Here is an 18,930-nt window from a genome sequence, read left to right as displayed (position 1 = left end):
ATCCAAGTAGTCAAAAGGTTGATAATGCAATTGAAAAATAGAGATGGGAAATGTTGATTTTTGAAGGTTGGGAGGAACATGGTAGAGGGGACCGAGAGAGATCAACAATGAGCAATAGTGGAAAGTGGTTAGAGAGAAATTGGCCAAGAGGCCAAAAGGTGAAACAAGTGACCATAAAGAGAGTCTTGTTGGGAGTTGGTCCAAGCGAATTAATGAGGATATGGGGATGAAAAATAACTGTCAAGCCCCTGGTATTAGCTACACTAAGAGAATTATAAGCCAGTGTCTAGGAATCAAATTTTGCTCAAGATAATTGATAAGGAGAAGACCAATCATTGTCAAAAAAGTGGTTAAACATGTTAATTTTTCCCCAAATAATCTAGTCAAATAGAGGAATATGAGTGTAAATGCAATCCCAGAGAAATGTAATATATAGAAGAATAGTGGGGAGCATAAATAGAACAATATTCCATAATATAATGATGATATAAAATGATAATCAAACATAATAATTTGAATGCCAATGCTAGAGGGATAAAAAAAATTGAAAACAAAGAAGTAAGACCTTAAAATTTCCTATTGCTACCATTCAAGTGAAGAGTGAGAAAAATGTATTAGGATAGATGTTTTGAAGATAAATATCCGAACAAGCATCTAAAAGATTTACTTTTTGGAGTATGAAAATATCAAGATGATTGTATAATAAAAAGTGTTTTAAGTTGAGACACAAAAGAAAGGAGGGAAAAACCTTAAGCATTATAATATAATAGAGATAAATTCTTGGTGAAGAGAGGAGGGTGACATCCTCATCAATAGTTAATAATTAAAAATAGTTGGCTAAGTGGGGAGTGTTGCAAATGTGATGTTGATGATTATGATTGGTTGTCATTTATATCAATATAATGGTCGCCATTGATGTTAGCGCATGGTTTTGGTGTTGGTAATCCGAAAGATGTGCTCTCAAAATCTTTGGTGCTCTGGAAGATGTGCTCTAGTTGATATTCAACGAGGATTAATTGAGTTGTTAGTGATCTAGATTTCTCTATCTATTGGATATGGTATTGATCGATTGTATTTATGTTCATCTTGGTTCCATTCCTATTTTGGTGTATTGGGTAGTGCTTTTTGGGTATGAATTAAGTCCAGAATTTGAGGATGAGTAACAACATTGATGTGGTGTGTGAATCATGGTTTGGATCCATAATTTGTAATGGATCTAGTTCGTGTTGATCTGACTGTTGATGTGTGTTGTAGTATGGTCTACTTCTCATTCCTTCCCACCACTAGAATGTTTAGTGTTGACCTATTTTATATCTTTGTCTTGGACGACTTAGAAGATTATATTTCTTGGAAGACAGTATATATATGAGGATGATCTGAATGTGTTAGCATGGATTTTATGGAATATTTGTGAGACTAAAAAAGAAAATCCGATTAATGTTGATTTGTGAAGTGTGTGATTGGTATTGAGGCATCGAAAGCAGTCTGGCTTTGCAGATTGTGTTATAGTGGTGGATTCTTCTTTTGTTTCTTTCTTTCTTTCTTTCTTCGACAGTGAGCCCACCTACAGTGAGAATTCTGGTAGTGAGCCACCCTTTGTAAAAATTACCTTAACTAATGTTTTATATTGAGAACTAACATTCTTCATGGTTTTTCCCTTCTCGGGTTTTCCACATAATATCTAATGTTCATTATGTGATCTGTGTTGTGTATGTGCTTTCATGTTATATCTGCACTTATTAATTGTTGGTTATTTTGGATGTGTAAAAGGATTTAAGAAATTGTTTAAATTATCAATCGATTCACCCCCCCTCCAGTTGCTCTTATATTTAACAATTGGTATCAAAGCTTTGGTTCCTTGGAGAAGAGCTTAACAACTTGAGGTAGATTTTGATCGAGTGGCACATAAATTAACCATTCCTATCTTTGAAGGATCAACTATATTTTTTGGAAAGTGAAGATGAGAGGCTATTTGATCTCCTTAGGTTACAATACTTGGAAAGTTGTGGAAACTTGGTATGTTCAACCAAAAAATGGTCTTACCACTCTCGATGAGATCCAAGCTTATGAAGAGAATGAAAAGGCAAGGTATGCTATCTTTAGCGCTTTATCAAAGACTGGATTGATAAAGGTTATTTCATTGAATATTGCTTATGAAGTTTGGGAAAAGTTGAAAGATATCTATGAAGGAAATGGTAGAGTTAAATTATCAAAGAAGCTAACAGCTAAGCGCAAATATGAGAATTTGAAAATGGAAGAAGGAGAAGACATAATAAGCTATTTGCAGAAGGTTGATAGTGCAATAAATAAAATCAGAGAACTTGGCGGCACCCTAATAGATGAAGACATAATTGAGAAGATTCTAATGTCCCTATCGGAAAGCTACAGTGACAAGATCTTAGTTATTGAAGAAACCTATGATTCAAAGAATTTCACTAGGGAGCAACTTTGTGGTACTCTATCAGTATTTGAGATAAAGAAGTTTGGAAAAGACAAAGTTAAGACTGAGATTGCCTTTAAAGCAACAGAGGAAGATCCGGAAGATGAAAGTTCAAATGAGATGAAAGCAAATTTCGTAAGGAAATTGAAGAAAGGCACTGACAAAAACAAAGGTATGTTACCTCTTAAATGCTTTAGATGTGGAAAGATTGGTCACATTTCTACTAGGTGTCTGGAGAAAGGTTCAAGACAAAAAATAGAAGAAGGTAAAGGAAAGTTTAATAAGAGAGACTATTATATCAAAGTTGATGAATCGGATTATGAAGATGGTGATTGCTTGTTTTTGGTGGAAAAAGATGAACTTAAGATTGATATTCCTAAGACTATTGCTACTATTTTACATGTTAGAAGAGATAGAAATGAATGGTTGAATAATAGTGGATGTTCAAATCATGTGACTAGTGATAAAAGCAAATTTGTAAAACTTGAAAAGTATGATGGAAGTTCTGTTAGGTTCGAAGATGATCAGACAACATAGATTGTGGGAATTGGTTCTACTTATTTTGATGGAAAACACAATACTCACAATGTTTACTATGTGAAGGGTTTGCATCATAATATTTTGAGTGTTGGACAGATGTGCAAAAATGGTTACAATGTTATTTTTCAATATAATGGTTGTAAGATTCAGAAGGGATCCGAAATTGTTATTGCAACAAGAAAGAGGACTGGTGGAAACATGTATATGTTGGAAGGAGCTAAAAAACACTCTTTGTTGTCTCAGATCAATGATAACTGACTTTGGCATCAGAGGATTGTTATATCAACCTTGACAACCTAGTAAAGATCAGATCATCAAGTGCAGTGGGAGATTTACCAAGGTTGAATAAACCGGATGACAATATATGCAAAGAATGTCAAGTTGGAAAGCAGATGAAAGGAAGTTACAGAGGAAAGGAGCATTTGTCCACCATATTGTTGGACTTAGTGCACATGAACCTATGTGGTCCTACTAGAACGAGGAGAATACAAGGTGAGAAGTATTTCATGTTGTTGATTGATGATTATTCTAGAATGTCACGGGTTGCATTTTTAAGAGAGAAGTCAAAAGAATTAGAGAAATTCAAGATATTCAAGGCTAAAGTTGAAAATGAAGTTGATAGAAAAATCAAGTGTTTGAGGTCTGGCAGAGGAGGAGAATTTACTTCTAACAAGTTTAACAACTTTTATGAGAAACAAGGTATTAGAAGACAATTGTTTGCCCCTATAACACCACAATATAATGGTGTAGTGGAAAGGATGAACCAAACAATTCAAGAGACAGCCAGAACTATGATCAAAGGAGCATAACTCTTAGAAGCCTATTAGAGAGAAGCAATTTATACTACATTCTACACTCTTAACAAAATTCTATACTAGAAAAGACATGGAAAGACATCATATGAGTTATGGCATGGTAGAACTCTAACAGTAAAATATTTCAAGGTATTTGGAAGCAAGTGCTATATCCGAAGAGATGAAGATAATCTTGGAAAGTTTGACAACAAAGCAAATGAAATCATATTCCTAGGATATTCTACAAAGAGCGAGGCATACCGGTGTTACAATAAGAGATTGAACAAGATTGTTGAAAGTGCAAATGTGAAGGTTTATGAAAGTACTTCTAAAAATTCTAACAAACTGGTAGGTTATGAATCTAATGAATTGGCTGACATAAGGCCTGATTACATTGAATGTTACTAACATCTCAATGTTGTTCCACATTGAGGGGTAAACTATACCTAAGTAGCTATGGGATAAATATAAATATTTATTTGACACAATTAGTAAATTTTACTATTTACAAATAAAGGTAGATTTTTTAGATCTTTTTCTATTGATATATTTCCTTCCATTGACAATTATTTTGTTAAGTCCAAATATTTGAGATCGCAATTGGTTGGTTGTGAGAAAGATAAGTTTGATACAAAATTTATATTATTAATTTAATCTAAGTTAAAGAGGCCATTTGTTGTTGTTAGAGTTATCTTGTATTAGCTAATAATTATTTATTTAATTATTAGTCTATTATACTTTACGCTTAAGCTAAACTTAGGCATTTAATAATATTGTAGGTATTTAATAATTATTCTAATTATTAAATACTCTTTATCCCTTTAGGGTTTCTTTAGGGTTGCACATCTTTAGGGTTTCATATTCTCCTTTCATAAGGATTGTATTGTAATTTTCTTTTTCATTCCCTCTCTGAATGATACTCTTTTTTTTCAGAGCCTTTATTGTGTTTCTATCTCCAATCTTCTCTTGTGACAGGTATTTTTCTTGCAGGTGCTCTTGGGATCTCAAAAGTTGTACTTTCTCAACTTCTTCATGGTATCAGAGCATACATTTGCTGCTACTTGTTCTTGATTTTTTTTCAGAAGTTTTTCTCTAGAGGCAAGGGTTTTAGTTTTTTTCAAAGTTTTTTAGTTTGGATTTAGGGTACCTCTTTGTTTATGGGAATTTTGAGCTCAAACGGATCTCACCATTGAGCTCAAAACACCGAAAAACCCTCATTTCATATAAAATTTGTCCAATTTGGACAACTTTGGCTCTGGAATTTTTTATTATTATTTTGGCCCTTACAGGGCACGTTTTTTGAGACAAAAAAACCAAAAAAAAATCATTTTTTGGGTAGTTTAACAACTTGCATAGGCCGAGTTGTCACACGATGGTCTGTGGAGCTGCAAGCGATCTCCAAGACCGCCACAACAGGCAGTCTCCCACCGCCCATTGGTCGTCACCCTACTAGCAGTTGTTGCGGTTGGCAAACAGTAGCCGCAGCAGTCGCTCGGCTACCCACCGCTCATTGCCCAACCACCGCCCGACCTTTTCTACCACCTAGCCGTTGCCCGAAGCTCCGCTGCTACCCAGCCGGAGCGCCACCTCCACTGACTCTCCTCCTCTTGCTCCTTCTTGCAAGCTTTTTGACAAGGGGGAGGTTTTGTTTGTCATAACTTGGGCAAACAAAGTCAGACTTTTGAAAATAAATAGGCGTCAGAAAGCTCTTTTTGAGCTCTATTAATATCTGGATGTGAGATTTGATGATTTTTTCATCTAGTACCTTTTTTTTTGTCATCCAAGTCAGCACTCCAGGAGCCATAACTTGGGCAAACGGACTCTGTTTTCGGAAAACGAATAGGCATCAAAAAGGTCTTGGAGAGCCCTACTCAGATTTGGAGTTATTTTTTCTAGAAAAACCACCAGAGAAGTTCCAATTTTAGGTACAAGTACACATGGTCGGTTCTTTAGTTGAGCTTCTTACATCCTAGAACTATCACCTCTGGAAATCTCGTATGACGAGGCTTGTTAGATTGAGAGGTTTGTGGTCCTATTTGGATGCGGATCAGTTGTTGTTGCAATGTCCTTTTGAGATTCTTCAGCACCAGAATAAGATGGATGAGGCTATGGGTGTCATCTTCTTACATGTTTCAGACAGCTTTCTTTTTCACCTTGATCGTTTTCTCACTCCTCGGGCTATGTGGTATAAATTTGAAACTCTCTTTGGTACTATCAATGAGTTTAGAGCATTATAGATTGAGGCAGAGCTCTCTTCCTTGTTACCTAAGTCCTTTCCTCACATTGAGGACTTTCTGAACAAGTTTAAAACTACTAGATCTATCCTACACAGTTGTGGTAAAAATAAGACAAACACGGAGTGTATCTACCTGATTGTCTCTAAGCTTTGAGGTCCCTATCAGATATTTGCTTCCGCATTTTATTCTACTATGGATGCCTTGGGTACAGGCTTCACCATGCCTATTTTTGATGTGTTCTATGATCACTTGACTCGTGAGTAGGCTCACCTATCTCAGTTGGACACTCTTACAGGATCAAAGCCGAAAGTATTGGTTGCTCAAACATCTAAAGAGAACAAGAGGCATAAACCAAAGCCTAAGAAGGATTTATATGTCTGATTATAAATTGAAGTCCTATCCCAAATAGGAGCACTCTTCTAAGTCTGGTGAGTCTTCCTCCAAGACTAAGAAGAAATCAGATGAACTTTGCAGTTTCTGTGGCAAAGAAGGTCATCCAGTTTCTCATTCTTGGAAACAATTAGAGGCTTTGGAGGAAGCCATACAACAACATCATACTTCTATTCCTTAGCCTCCATCTTCCTCTTCTACTGGGAAAGGACATGCTCTTTCTGCACGAGCTATTCCTTCTACATCCACTTGGATTATTGATTTTGGGGCTTCTCACCACATGACACACTCACCACAGCTTCTTACCTCACTTGCTCACAGTAATACTTTATAGATTTCAGTTGGTGACTCAACACAACTTTCAGTTTCAGGTTCAGGTTCTGTTCTATTGATAGGTGGTTTTTTTTCAAGATATTATTTTGGTTCCTGACATTTCTATGAACCTCCTCTCTGTTTATCAAATTTGTCATTTTGGCTCTAGTAAAACAGTTGAGTTCTCACCACATGATGTGGTTATTAGAGAGCTTCATGATCCTATTTTGGTTGTGGCAATTAGCAGTGTTGATCCTAATTCTTGGTTATATCGATTTGATGGCTTTGAGAGTCTAGATGGTTTAGGTGTTCCTCTTGTAGCACATGCAGATTTAGTGAGCAAACTCTAGCATGAGTGTTTTGGCTATGTCAATTATCGATACTTATGATAGATGAGCACATAGGAACTTGTTATTGGGCTCCCTTAGATATCCTGTACTAATGGTGTATGTCGAGGTTGTGTACTTGGCAAGCATCACTATGATCCTTTTCCTACAGGTAGAGCTACACATGCTAAGGCACCCTTGGATTTGATACACAGTGATCTTATGTCATTTCCGACTCCATCTTTTTCAGGGTCCAAGTATGTGCTCACTTTCATTGATGACTTCTCTAGACATACATGGGTATACTTTCTTAAGTACAAGTTTGATATCTTTGATTCATTTCAAGTCTTTAAGATATTTGTAGAGAAGTAGTCTGGTCTTTCTATAAAGAGGATACACACAGATAATGGGAGAGAATATGTGAATCAAGCTTTTACATATTTTTGCACAGAGAATGGTTTGCAACATCAGTTATCAGTTCCTCACACCCCTCAGCAGAATGGTGTTGCTGAGAGAAAGAACAGAACACTACGAGAGATGGCCAATTATATGCTTCAGTCAGATTCTATGTAGCTTGCTTTTTGGGCCAAGGTAGTTAATTGTGCCACTTATATTCAAAATTGGATGCCTCATAAGGCATTGTGCTAGTTGACTCCTAAGGAGGCTTGGTCCCATGTCAAGCCTGATGTTTCTTCATTCCGAGTTTTTGGTAGTGAGGCTTGGACATTTATTCCAGATGCTCAGAGGAAAGCCATGGAGAGGAAGAGTCGACCACTCATATTTGTTGGCTACTATGAGGATGTTAAGGCATACACATTGTTTGATCCTGATTCCAAAGAGGTCTTGTTTAGGCGGGATGTCCAGTATGTTGAGTGCCTTCCTCAGATGGATTCTCCATCACCAGCTTCTCCCTCACTGCCTCCTCCTCCCTCTTCATCTTTTGAGGATTCCTTCTTATTTGAGGATGATGTAAATGATGGTCCACCATCACTACCACCACCACCACCCACCGCTCAGCCTTTGCCCAAGTGGGCTCGATTTACAATTGATGCTACTGGTTCTATGGCAGGTGATCCTTCTGACACTCATAATACTCATGCCTAGACATTTGGTTCTATTCTTTTGAGTCATGCCATTTCGGATGATCCTCAAAAAATTTCAGAGGAGACAAGTCACCCAGAGTAGGATAGGTCCATGGATGAGGAGTATTCTTCTTTGATGAAGAATCATACTTGGGATCTTTGTACTCTTCTGAAAGGAAGAAAGTTGGTTCAGTGCAAGTGGGTGTACCCTACCAAGTATGTTGTAGATGGTTCTATTAATAAGTATAAGGCTTGTATTATTGCGAAGGGTTTTTCTTAAGTGGAGGGTATTGATTACTCTGAGACCTTTGCTCATGTTGCCAAAATGAATTTTATTTGCTTTGTACTTTCTCTGGCAGCTTCACGGGGGAGATAGTTTTTCAGATGGATGTGAAGAGTGCTTTCTTGCATGGAGACCTTCATGGGGAGATCTATATGGAGCAGTCTCGAGGATTTGTGTAGGATTCCTCTTTGGTTTGCAAACTTTGACATTCATTATATGGTCTCAAACAGGCTCCTCGTGTCTGGTATGAGAAGATGGACTCCTTCTTCCTCTCCACACTCTTTACACCTTTTCATTTCGATCCCATAGTATATATTCAGTATCAGAGGGATGATATAGTTATTCTTGTGCTCTATGTTGATGATCTTATCATTACCGATAGCTCTGTTGGGATCCAAGAACACTGAGAGGGGGGGGTGAATCAGTGTTCTGTCGGTAACACAAGATTTTATCCTTTTATACCATACACATATAAACCAATAAACATATAAACATATAACATGAAGAAAATAAATCATCCACATAAATGAACACCATAACACACAAAATTTATACGTGGAAAACTTCAAAGAGGAAAAACCATGGTGGGATTTGTGACCCACAATATTAGTTCACTGGCCATATGAAAGGATATTACATATAATGGGGGCCTGCACATGCAGGAAGGCACGCTGTCTAGAGCATATTGCTCATCACTAAAGAGTCTCACTGACTACAAGTTTTTGATGAAGTAAAACAATAAAATTGAACTCAAAAATCCATCTACTATGCCAAATAGAGTTTTGGTTCTAGCTCTGCTCTGTACCGGTTCATAAGCTCTGAACACTACTACCAGTATCTCTTCTCCTCCAAGAATGTTTTCCAAGCTATCTACATATCATTGTATGATATAACATTCGCATACAAATTATCTACATGTATATACTTTGCATTATATAGTTCTTCTATATTCTCCTATGTCGCATCCTATGTCATATCTTGTATGTTTTTCAAAATGACCTAGCAGACTGACCTATATACCCATTACAAACAATATGCCTTATGTCGGTTTACAATGCATTACAAAAGATACTCAATGTCAACCTCGACAATAATTACAAAATGATTTACTAAATAAATCTCCCTTGATGTCGGCTTCCTTCAAGTACTGATGTCAGTGTCGGTGTAGCCCTGAATGCTCCAAGTCGGTGTCTATCGGTATATGCCTCCTAATGTTGGTCTATGACTTCCATCTAATCTTGTTGTCATCAATGACAACAAAATGAATCCGATGAGTGTCAATTGCCAACAAGCTCGTCCTCCTTGATTTAGTATATTCGGAGAGCCTTGATGGAGCAGTTTGAGATGACACATCTTGGCCTTCTACATAATTTTTTAGGCCTACAGGTTATTCAGTCTTTCGATGGGATTTCCATACTTCAGTATAAGTATTCTCTTGATATGCTTCATAGATTTGACATGCTTACTTGCAAGCCTGCACCCACACCATTTCAGTCAAATGTTGTTTTATCTACCACTTGTTCTACACCTTCTGTGGATCCTACCTTATATAGGCAGTTGGTTGGTAGTTCATTGTACCTGACACATACGCGTCTGGATCTTTATTTTGTGATTGGTCTTGTCTCTTGGTTCTCCCATGATCCTCATGAGTCATTGGCAAGCATCCAAACGTATTTTGAGGTACATTCAAGGCACTACATAGTTTGACATTCACTATACTTTAGGATCCCCTCACATTATTGGCTTCATTGACTTAGATGGGGCTAGTGATGCTCAAGTTCAGAAGTCTACTTCTGGATTTTTTTTTGCCTTGGTTCTGGTCCTATCACATGGTCTTACAAGAAGCAGTCTGATATTGCATTATCATCTACAGAGGCTGAGTACCAAGCATCGATGTTAGCTAGTCAAGAGGTTTTATGGCTTTGACAGTTGATGACTGAGTTTGGGTTCCCTCCTGATAGTCGCACTACTCTTTGGTGTGACAATCAGAGTGCCATTCACCTTTCCCACAACCTAGTGGAGCACCAAAGGTCTAAACACATTGAGGTTCACATGCACTTCATCAGACAGTTGATTCAGGATGACTTTCTCATCTTGGAGTACATTCCTACAAAGGAGGAGGTTGCTGACATCTTCACTAAACCTTTTGCATATGTGTGCTACCTTCAATTGCGCTCTATGCTTGGGGTGAAGGAAGTTGTCCTTGGGGGGTCTCATTGAGGCCTTCCTTCCTTCATGTTTTTTTTTTGCATGCTTTTCCCATCTCTTTTTGGAGTAGAGTTTTTTCCAATGTGGTTTTCTCTATTTCTCTATTTCATAGAGATTTGGTTGTGATTAGGTACCTCATCAAGCCTTGTTGTCAGGACCCAAATTTTTTGCCTTCTTCATGTAGTTGCATTTTTCTTTCCCGCATTTAGTTTTTCAGCTACTCCCTCAGTTCATCTTAAGGGGGGTGTTAGAGTTATCTTGTATTACTTAATAATTATTTACTTAACTATTATTCTATTATAATCTACGCTTAAGCTAAAATTAGGCATTTAATAATATTGCAGGTATTTAATAATTATTCTAATTATTAAATACTCTTTATCCCTTTAGGGTTTCTTTAGGGTTGCACATCTTTAGGGTTTCATATTCTCCTTTCATAAGGATTGTATTGTAATTTTCTTTTTCATTCCCTCTAAATGATAATCGTTTTCTTCAGAGCCTTTATTGTGTTTTTGTCTCCAATCTTCTCTTGTCACAGGTATTTTGCTTGTAGGTGCTCTTGGGATCTCAAAAGTTGTACTTTCTCAACTTCTTCAGTTGTCTTTAATTCTACCTTATATCCACCATGGATGTCTTAGGTGAAGCATTTAACATGACTTATTTTGATATATTTTATGATGGCCATTTAACTAGATAGCAAGATAAGATTATCTAGTTACATACGCTTCCTAAAAGTTAGGCCTTAGTAGCTCAAAAATCCAAAGGAAAACGAAACCAGAAACCAAAAAATAAGATAGAATATAATGAGCTTCTCACCTCTTGCAAAGAGGATAAACCTATCAATGAGAAAACCACATGTGCATATTACAAAAAAGAAGAGCATGATGAACATATTTATTCATATAGACTAGCTAGGACTCAAACCTAGGACCTTTCATTTGTTATTGAAGTTATCTACAAACCAAGGTGCTTGCCCGTCTTTGGAAAACCTATCATTAGTCTTGGTGTAGATTAGTTCCAACAACCCTCCTTAAGTAACACTATAGGTCTTTGGATATCCTATTCTGACTTAAAGACCACATGTTGAACTACAACTTATATGGACATGCTAGGAATTGAACAGGTAGGAACTTCCATTTGCTACTAGAGTACACTACCAATCAAACAACTAGCTACACTTTTGTCAAACCATTATCAATCTAAGTGTGGCTTATTTCTACCAATCTCTTCCAAGAGAAGAGTAGCCATGTTATCATCAAGCATAACTTTGTAAGTAGTTCTTCAAATATTCATTGTCAATTTATCCCATGGGACTAGACAACAACACAAAATCATCATGCATCGATATTCCTCTTGTATTTGTACACACCAAATATAAATATCTCATGATTGTGTTGAATACATTTAAGTGATTAGAAATAAAGTCACCATCAACCATCCTCAAAGCATGCTTCTTCCATATTAAAATCTTGTTAACCAATGATTCACATTGATATAGATTCCCTAACTTCTTCTAAAAATTTTATATGGTAGATTATTCATAGAAAATTATTAACACTAAATCAACCAAGCAAAACTTGATAAGGGTTGTTTGTATTATATCCAACACTAACCAATATGTTGGTGATGTTGTAGCTAGTTTGTTACTAGATATCACAACCCATAAATCATGAATTGTGAGTAAATCCATCATCTTGAACTTCCAAAAATCAAATTTAGTAATTTTGAATTTTCCCATATCCATTCTAGAATTTATATCAACATTTCCTTAAATAAAGATCTCCACACACTCCTAGTAAAATTAATATTAGTTTAATAAAAAAATTATAACCTAGGACTTGAGTTGATCAATCTCTAATAACACGTAAAAAGAAGATACAATAATAGAAATGACCCCTACACTAATATATGAGTAGATATGTACAATAATTATAATCAATATTTTTGAAGGAAATGATAAAATATACAAAATAATCAAAACAAAATGATATACCCTAGTAAAACCATTTCATGAAAAACCAAGCTTCTAAAGCACCAAATGTACTTTCATAATAGTGTTTTTTATGGTTTATAACTTCTAGGATAAATCCCTTATATAATAAATCATAAACATATGGATCTAGAGTAATTATGGTAGCATAATAATGTTAAACAAGTCAAATAACCAAAAGACAACTAAGAGGGGGGGTTAATCAATTGTCACCAGATTACAGAACTTTAAGCATTCAAATCCTTATTATTGGAACACATAAACTCAATACCGGAATGCATAAACCGAATACCGAAATGACTGATATAGCAATTAAACATAAACATAAATCATAGAACAATTACCATTCATTCACAACATATAACACTAAGATTTGTACATGGAAAACTCGGTAAAGGGAAAAACCATGGTGGGAAGCCTACCCATAGTTAGATAATACTTCTGCAATAAGTATGTGATTACAAAATGAAGGGGCTTGCACATGTAGGAAGGCCAACAACCTAGAGTGCACTGTTCATCACAAAAGGAGCCTCACTGACTACAGAAAACATCAGACTACAATCTAGAATGAAGATTGAATTGCAAGAATAACAACTCCTATGCCTAAGTATAGTTTCAGGTAAGCTCAATATTAGAGGCCTTAAACCTCTCTTACAAACCCAATTCGATCACCTATGATCCACCAAAACCTCTGTCTATGATTACAAAATTATTAACACACAGATAATCCTATATCACACAATCCCATACCATACATAATCTACAAAGAGATCTTACATCATATTTATACCAACCCGAGACCTAAACAATTAGGTTGGCCACCTAAAAGATAATACAATAAATTCATAACATAAAATTGCAATCCAATGATCAACCAAGTCGGCTTAGGTCGAAAACGATGTAAACCAATCATTGAATCCTGTCGATAATGCATCGGGATCATCCACAACATGTTACATAAACCGGTCCATAACCTAGATAACGCCGGACCCAAAATAGGTCATCATAAACCAAATCCAACACCACCAATCAATGGGAACCTGAACAAAGTGTAGACACCTAAAATTGTCATGTCTAATTAAATATATACTTTATTTATTTAATTACTTTAGCCTAATTCTTCTATTAATTAAATAAATCTATATTTATTTAATTAATTCATTTATCCTCTTCTAGCTTTATTTCTCATTTAAATAAATACTTTTATATATTTAAATTATCATTTTCCTAAATTAAATAAATATTTTATTTATTTAATTGATCCCACTTCCTCTATTAATTAAATGAATCTTTATTTATTTAATTAATTCATTAACCTTTTCTACCCATGACACATGTCATTCATCTCTTAATTCCTACACTACCTACCCCTCTTATTATTTTATTATTTTCTCTACCTACCCTCTAATCATAGCCGACCTCCTTTTACACCTCTCAATCTTAGCCCTCCATTTCATATGGTGTCTTCTATATAAGGAGATGCTTCCTTCATTATCAAGCCTAACTAACTACGCGACTACTTGACTACACTACGCTTTTCATAAATGATCCTACTTGCAACCACATTCCGTTTTTTGTTGAGCTCTTGTGCACATATAAAATCTGAGAGCAAATATATCAAGCAAGATCAATGGAGATTCAAACCCTATTGGACATGTGATGGTATAATCTTTGTGATTTCATTTGATTTGCATTGTCTTAGGTAATCTTCATATGTTATGGTGGATCTTTGTTGTTGTTAGGCTAGGGTTTTTGTGGTTGAATCCATTTAGTCTTCCAACATTGTTATTGTTGTATCCATTTTCACCGTAAACATTTTGGCATGCCTGATGGGACTCTTGTCCCTTTTGCATTTAACATCCTTGTTGTAGATATTGTATTTTGAAGTTGCAGATCTGACATTTTTTACGACATTTTGGTATTCTCACGTCTGCATACTTTCGGATTGCGTTTATGATTTTGTGCCACGTTTGCGACATCTTGGATTGCGTCTACATCCTCGACAGTATTTTATTTTTGCAGATTCCGAAAACTGCGTCTATGTTCTTTAGTCGCGTCTGTGGTGTTTTTAGGCGCGTCTGTGTCCAGAAGCCACATCTGCATTCTGAAACTACGTCTATGTTTCACATAAGCGCATCTGCGTCAGAGAGCCACGTCTGTGTTTGGGGTAACTGCATCTGTGTAAACTTATTTGCATTTCAAATTTTTATTGATTCAAGTTTTTAGTCATTCGGTTTTATTTTTAGATCTGGTTTATTTTGAGCTAACATTTGCAGATCTAGCTAATGAAATTGGTGTAGCTTGCCTTGAAAGCAAAATCGTTTTGTTGAAGGCCCCTATTTTCACAAAGTCTTTTGGATCTAAAATTTACCTAACTTGTGTGCTTGTAGGAAGGGGTGATTATTTCAAACAATCCAAACTACTAACGAATCTTTGTTGTAGGTCCTTGGCAAGGGTTTTTGGATTTTTATTGTGTGCCTTGTTTTTCATAGATTAGCAAACACTTCAATTGGTGCACTAAAATTGAATCATTGTCTTTTGTGTCTTGAGCAATAGGCTCTTTTTGTTTCATCTTTAGAGGGCCTGTCTCCCCATGTGGTCATTAGGACTACTAGTGAGGAGAGAACGACCCAAGTGGTAGCAAAAGAAAAGCCATCTTCTTCCAAACCACTATAAATAAAGGTATTCATGGTGAAAACTATGAATAACGTGTGTTGATTAGTTCATAACGACACTATGTCTCCCCATAAACCCGTTTGATCAAATTTATTTGATCATTTGTAGGGCATAACCCCTACTGGTTGGGAGCCATCTGTATTTACAGAGCTGAAAGTGCCACATGTATGGCCACACGAGTGGATGCCCTTACTAGCACCTTTTTGTTTTAGAAGCCCAAATCCTTCTAGTTGTTGGGGTAGGAGGTCCGACCTCTGGTAGCGGCCCACACACATACGGTTCTTAGTAGAGATACAAAGTTTGCCATGGGGAGTTTTCGTGGGGATTGATGCTTGGCTGACCTGAGAAGTGAGTGCCGAGGGTGGAGCCAGTGAGGTCAAGCATCTAAGTATCCGCTCTGAATAGCGTAGCCTCGGGGGTAAAACCCCATGTGGGATCCACAACTATTGTCTTAGCCAGCCATAAGAATTGTGCTTGACTTATTTTAAACATTCAAACATTCAAGACCAAACAACAAAACATTGTGTCTTTTGTGTCTTCAAGTGTATGCAAAACAATTTTACATCGAACAACACATTTTGAGTCATTTTGTCTAGACACTTGTAAACATTGAGTCCTCATCAACACTATGTCCTCTTGTCACTAAAAAATAGTCAAACAGTCAGATTTGGTCACAACAAAACAACTTCACAGATTGGAAAAAAATTGCACAAATTTTGCAGAAACGCGTCTGTGTCTGATATAACCACATCTATGAAGGGCAGAAATGCGTCTGTGTTCCCAGAATCAACATTGCATTGACAAAATCTCATAAACACGTCTGTGTTTAACAGAACCACGTCTATGTCAGGAAATCGCGTATGTGCAGTATACAAGCGCGTCTGTGTTCAAAATTGAAAAACTTTTACAGTCCAGCAAACAAACACAGTCAGTTTCAGAATTCTTGAGCTTCCTAGGTTATATCTTTAGGTTTTCACCTAGCATTCAACCTATCTTTGGGTCTCACAAAGTCCATCATTGCTTTACACCTCACATTACATTCACATTTGTCTAAAATTGAGTCAAAAGGTCACTTGCTTGTCCTCATCTTGCTTTGTCAACACACTACATACAACAACATTTTGCTAAGTGGTCCGTCATCAAGGTCTATCACTTTTGGGTCTCATTTGGTCTTACTTAGAGTCAAGGTCAACTTACCTCATTAAGAGAAACTATCCTCTCTTTGGAAGCCACACCTACTCTACTACATACATACTTGGTCTCACATTTTGGACATTGCAAGTACACCTCAGATTCATTTACATTCCATCCAAAATCTTGGTCTTCCATACTCTTTTCATTTTCATCTAGTCTCAAACATCTTGGTCAAATACCTAGTTCATGGTTGAAACTCGTTCTCAAAAATCTAGGAGAGAAACTAAAGAGGCTCAAGAGTCCGCAAACATGAGTTCCTATGAGTATGACAATGATATCTTTTTTAATTTTGATCATACTACATTACCTGACATGGATGGCTATAGAAACATTCCAAATGTTAAGAACATGGACACTACAAACAACAATGATACACACAATTACAATATGGACAACTTCTCCATACATTCGGCAGATGTGGAAGAATCCATTATGGATCCCCGTTTAATCGATTGATTGAGGAAATAATGAGGAGGGATAGACAATACTTCTTACAAATGATGGCACAAAGTGGAGCCAAGATACCTCATGATTTTGACATGTATCAAATAATGGAAAATAGACCTTTGCAACAAACTCACTCCACCATGGATCAAAGGAGACCTAATAGTGGAGGCAATAGAGGACCACATATGGTGCCTGAATCACCATCATCTTTGTTTCAAAAACTAGAGGTCCCATACACACATGGCCAAGCATATGATACTCACCTTTGCAGAACATTATGGAAGTCTTATACAGAAAAATATGCTCAATCACATACCAATGCTAAGGATCAACCACCAAAGCAATTGGATATTCAAAGGCATGCTCAAAATTTGGACACAAGGAAACCCCGTGTCAAATTTGGGGACAACACACTAGAACAAACTCATGACATGCCTGTAGAGTATGGTATACATGGACAAAGCAGATATTTCATTCCTCAACATGAATCTATACCACGTGGTCCATATACACAACATCATTACAAACCTCCTCTATATGAACATGTGTATGATCAATATCATCCATATATGCAACATGCTCCTCCTCCAATTGGTGCCTCAAGCATGGGGTATGGTCCAATAAGTTGATCTCCACCTAAGAGCAATTTGGAACAACAAATCGGGGACTTACAAAAGAAAATGGAGGACATAAATACACTGAAGCCAACATATACAATGAGAGACATATGTCCTTATCCATTTGACAAGAGCATTCCAATGCCTCCTTTTCCTACACACTTTGTGATACCTAAGTTTGATATGTATAGTGGCAAAGGGGATCCTAAGGCACACATAAGATAGTTTTTCACAGCATGCATTGAGGTAGCTTCAGAAGAGACATATTTGATTAGATTATTCCCACAAAGCCTAGGTGATCAAGCTATGGAATGGTTCTCCCAACTTCCACATGGTATTAAGTCATGGGGTGACTTAGCAGAGGCATTTATCCAACATTTCTCATACAATATAGAGACAGACATATCAGTCACTACTTTGTGCAACACCAAGCAAAAAGAGGGAGAGTCTTTTGCATCATTTTTACAAAGATGGAGGAATCTAGCCAGTAGATGCTCTTATGAAATCCCACAAAAACAAATGGTAGAAATGTTCACTCAGAATGTTAACAAAGACATTGGCTATGATCTAAGAAAAGCTTGTTTGTCTACCTTTAAGGACGTCATTGAAAAAGGCTTAGCGACAGAAAAGGTCCTAATTGAATAAGGAGTCATCAAAATATTCAAAGAAAACAAAGATTACTTTAAAGGAAAAGATAAGCCAAGATTTTGGAACAAAAACAAGAACACAGTCAATGATGGTGTTGTTGATGCCAATACAGTGCGACCTAAATTCGTTTTTTCATGATCAAGTTCTACAAACAATCAAGTGAATACTCAAACAACTTCTAGATCATGAAGGAAGTACACCCCATTGGGAGAGCCACTTGAATCAGTCTTCAAGAAGCTAGTGGCAAACAAGGTAATCACAATTCCAGATTTTCCTCCATATGAGCCAAAGGTGAAACCAAATTGGTGGAATGATGATGAGTATTGTGAATTTGATAAGAGCAAGGGTCATAAGACAGGAAATTGTCATCGACTGAAGAACATCATACAAGATCTCATTGATAGAGGTGACATTGAGATTGAAGGACACTCATCCAATCAAGAACATGAGATGTTTAAGGAACCATTCCCAAAGCATGACAAGGGAAAAGCTAAAGCCACAGATGAACAAACCAACTATAAAAGAGCATCTTATAACTATGATTCAACTATCATTCACATCTCAATGGACAATTATGTCTCTACCATTATCATCAAGGACAAAACCCCTGAGAATTCTACCCAGAGACCCAAGATTGTTTTAAAAGGCGCTGGATCTTCTTCTGAACCTACCTCTGAATGTCATGTTACAACCCGTCGAGGTAAATTCACTTTGCAAGGTGCTCCAGCTAAAAACACTGCTTCTTC

Source organism: Cryptomeria japonica, chromosome 11 (genome assembly GCF_030272615.1).
Source record: "Cryptomeria japonica chromosome 11, Sugi_1.0, whole genome shotgun sequence".
In the NCBI taxonomy this organism is placed as follows: Eukaryota; Viridiplantae; Streptophyta; class Pinopsida; order Cupressales; family Cupressaceae; genus Cryptomeria; species Cryptomeria japonica.
Note: the sequence above shows the minus strand (reverse complement) of the source record.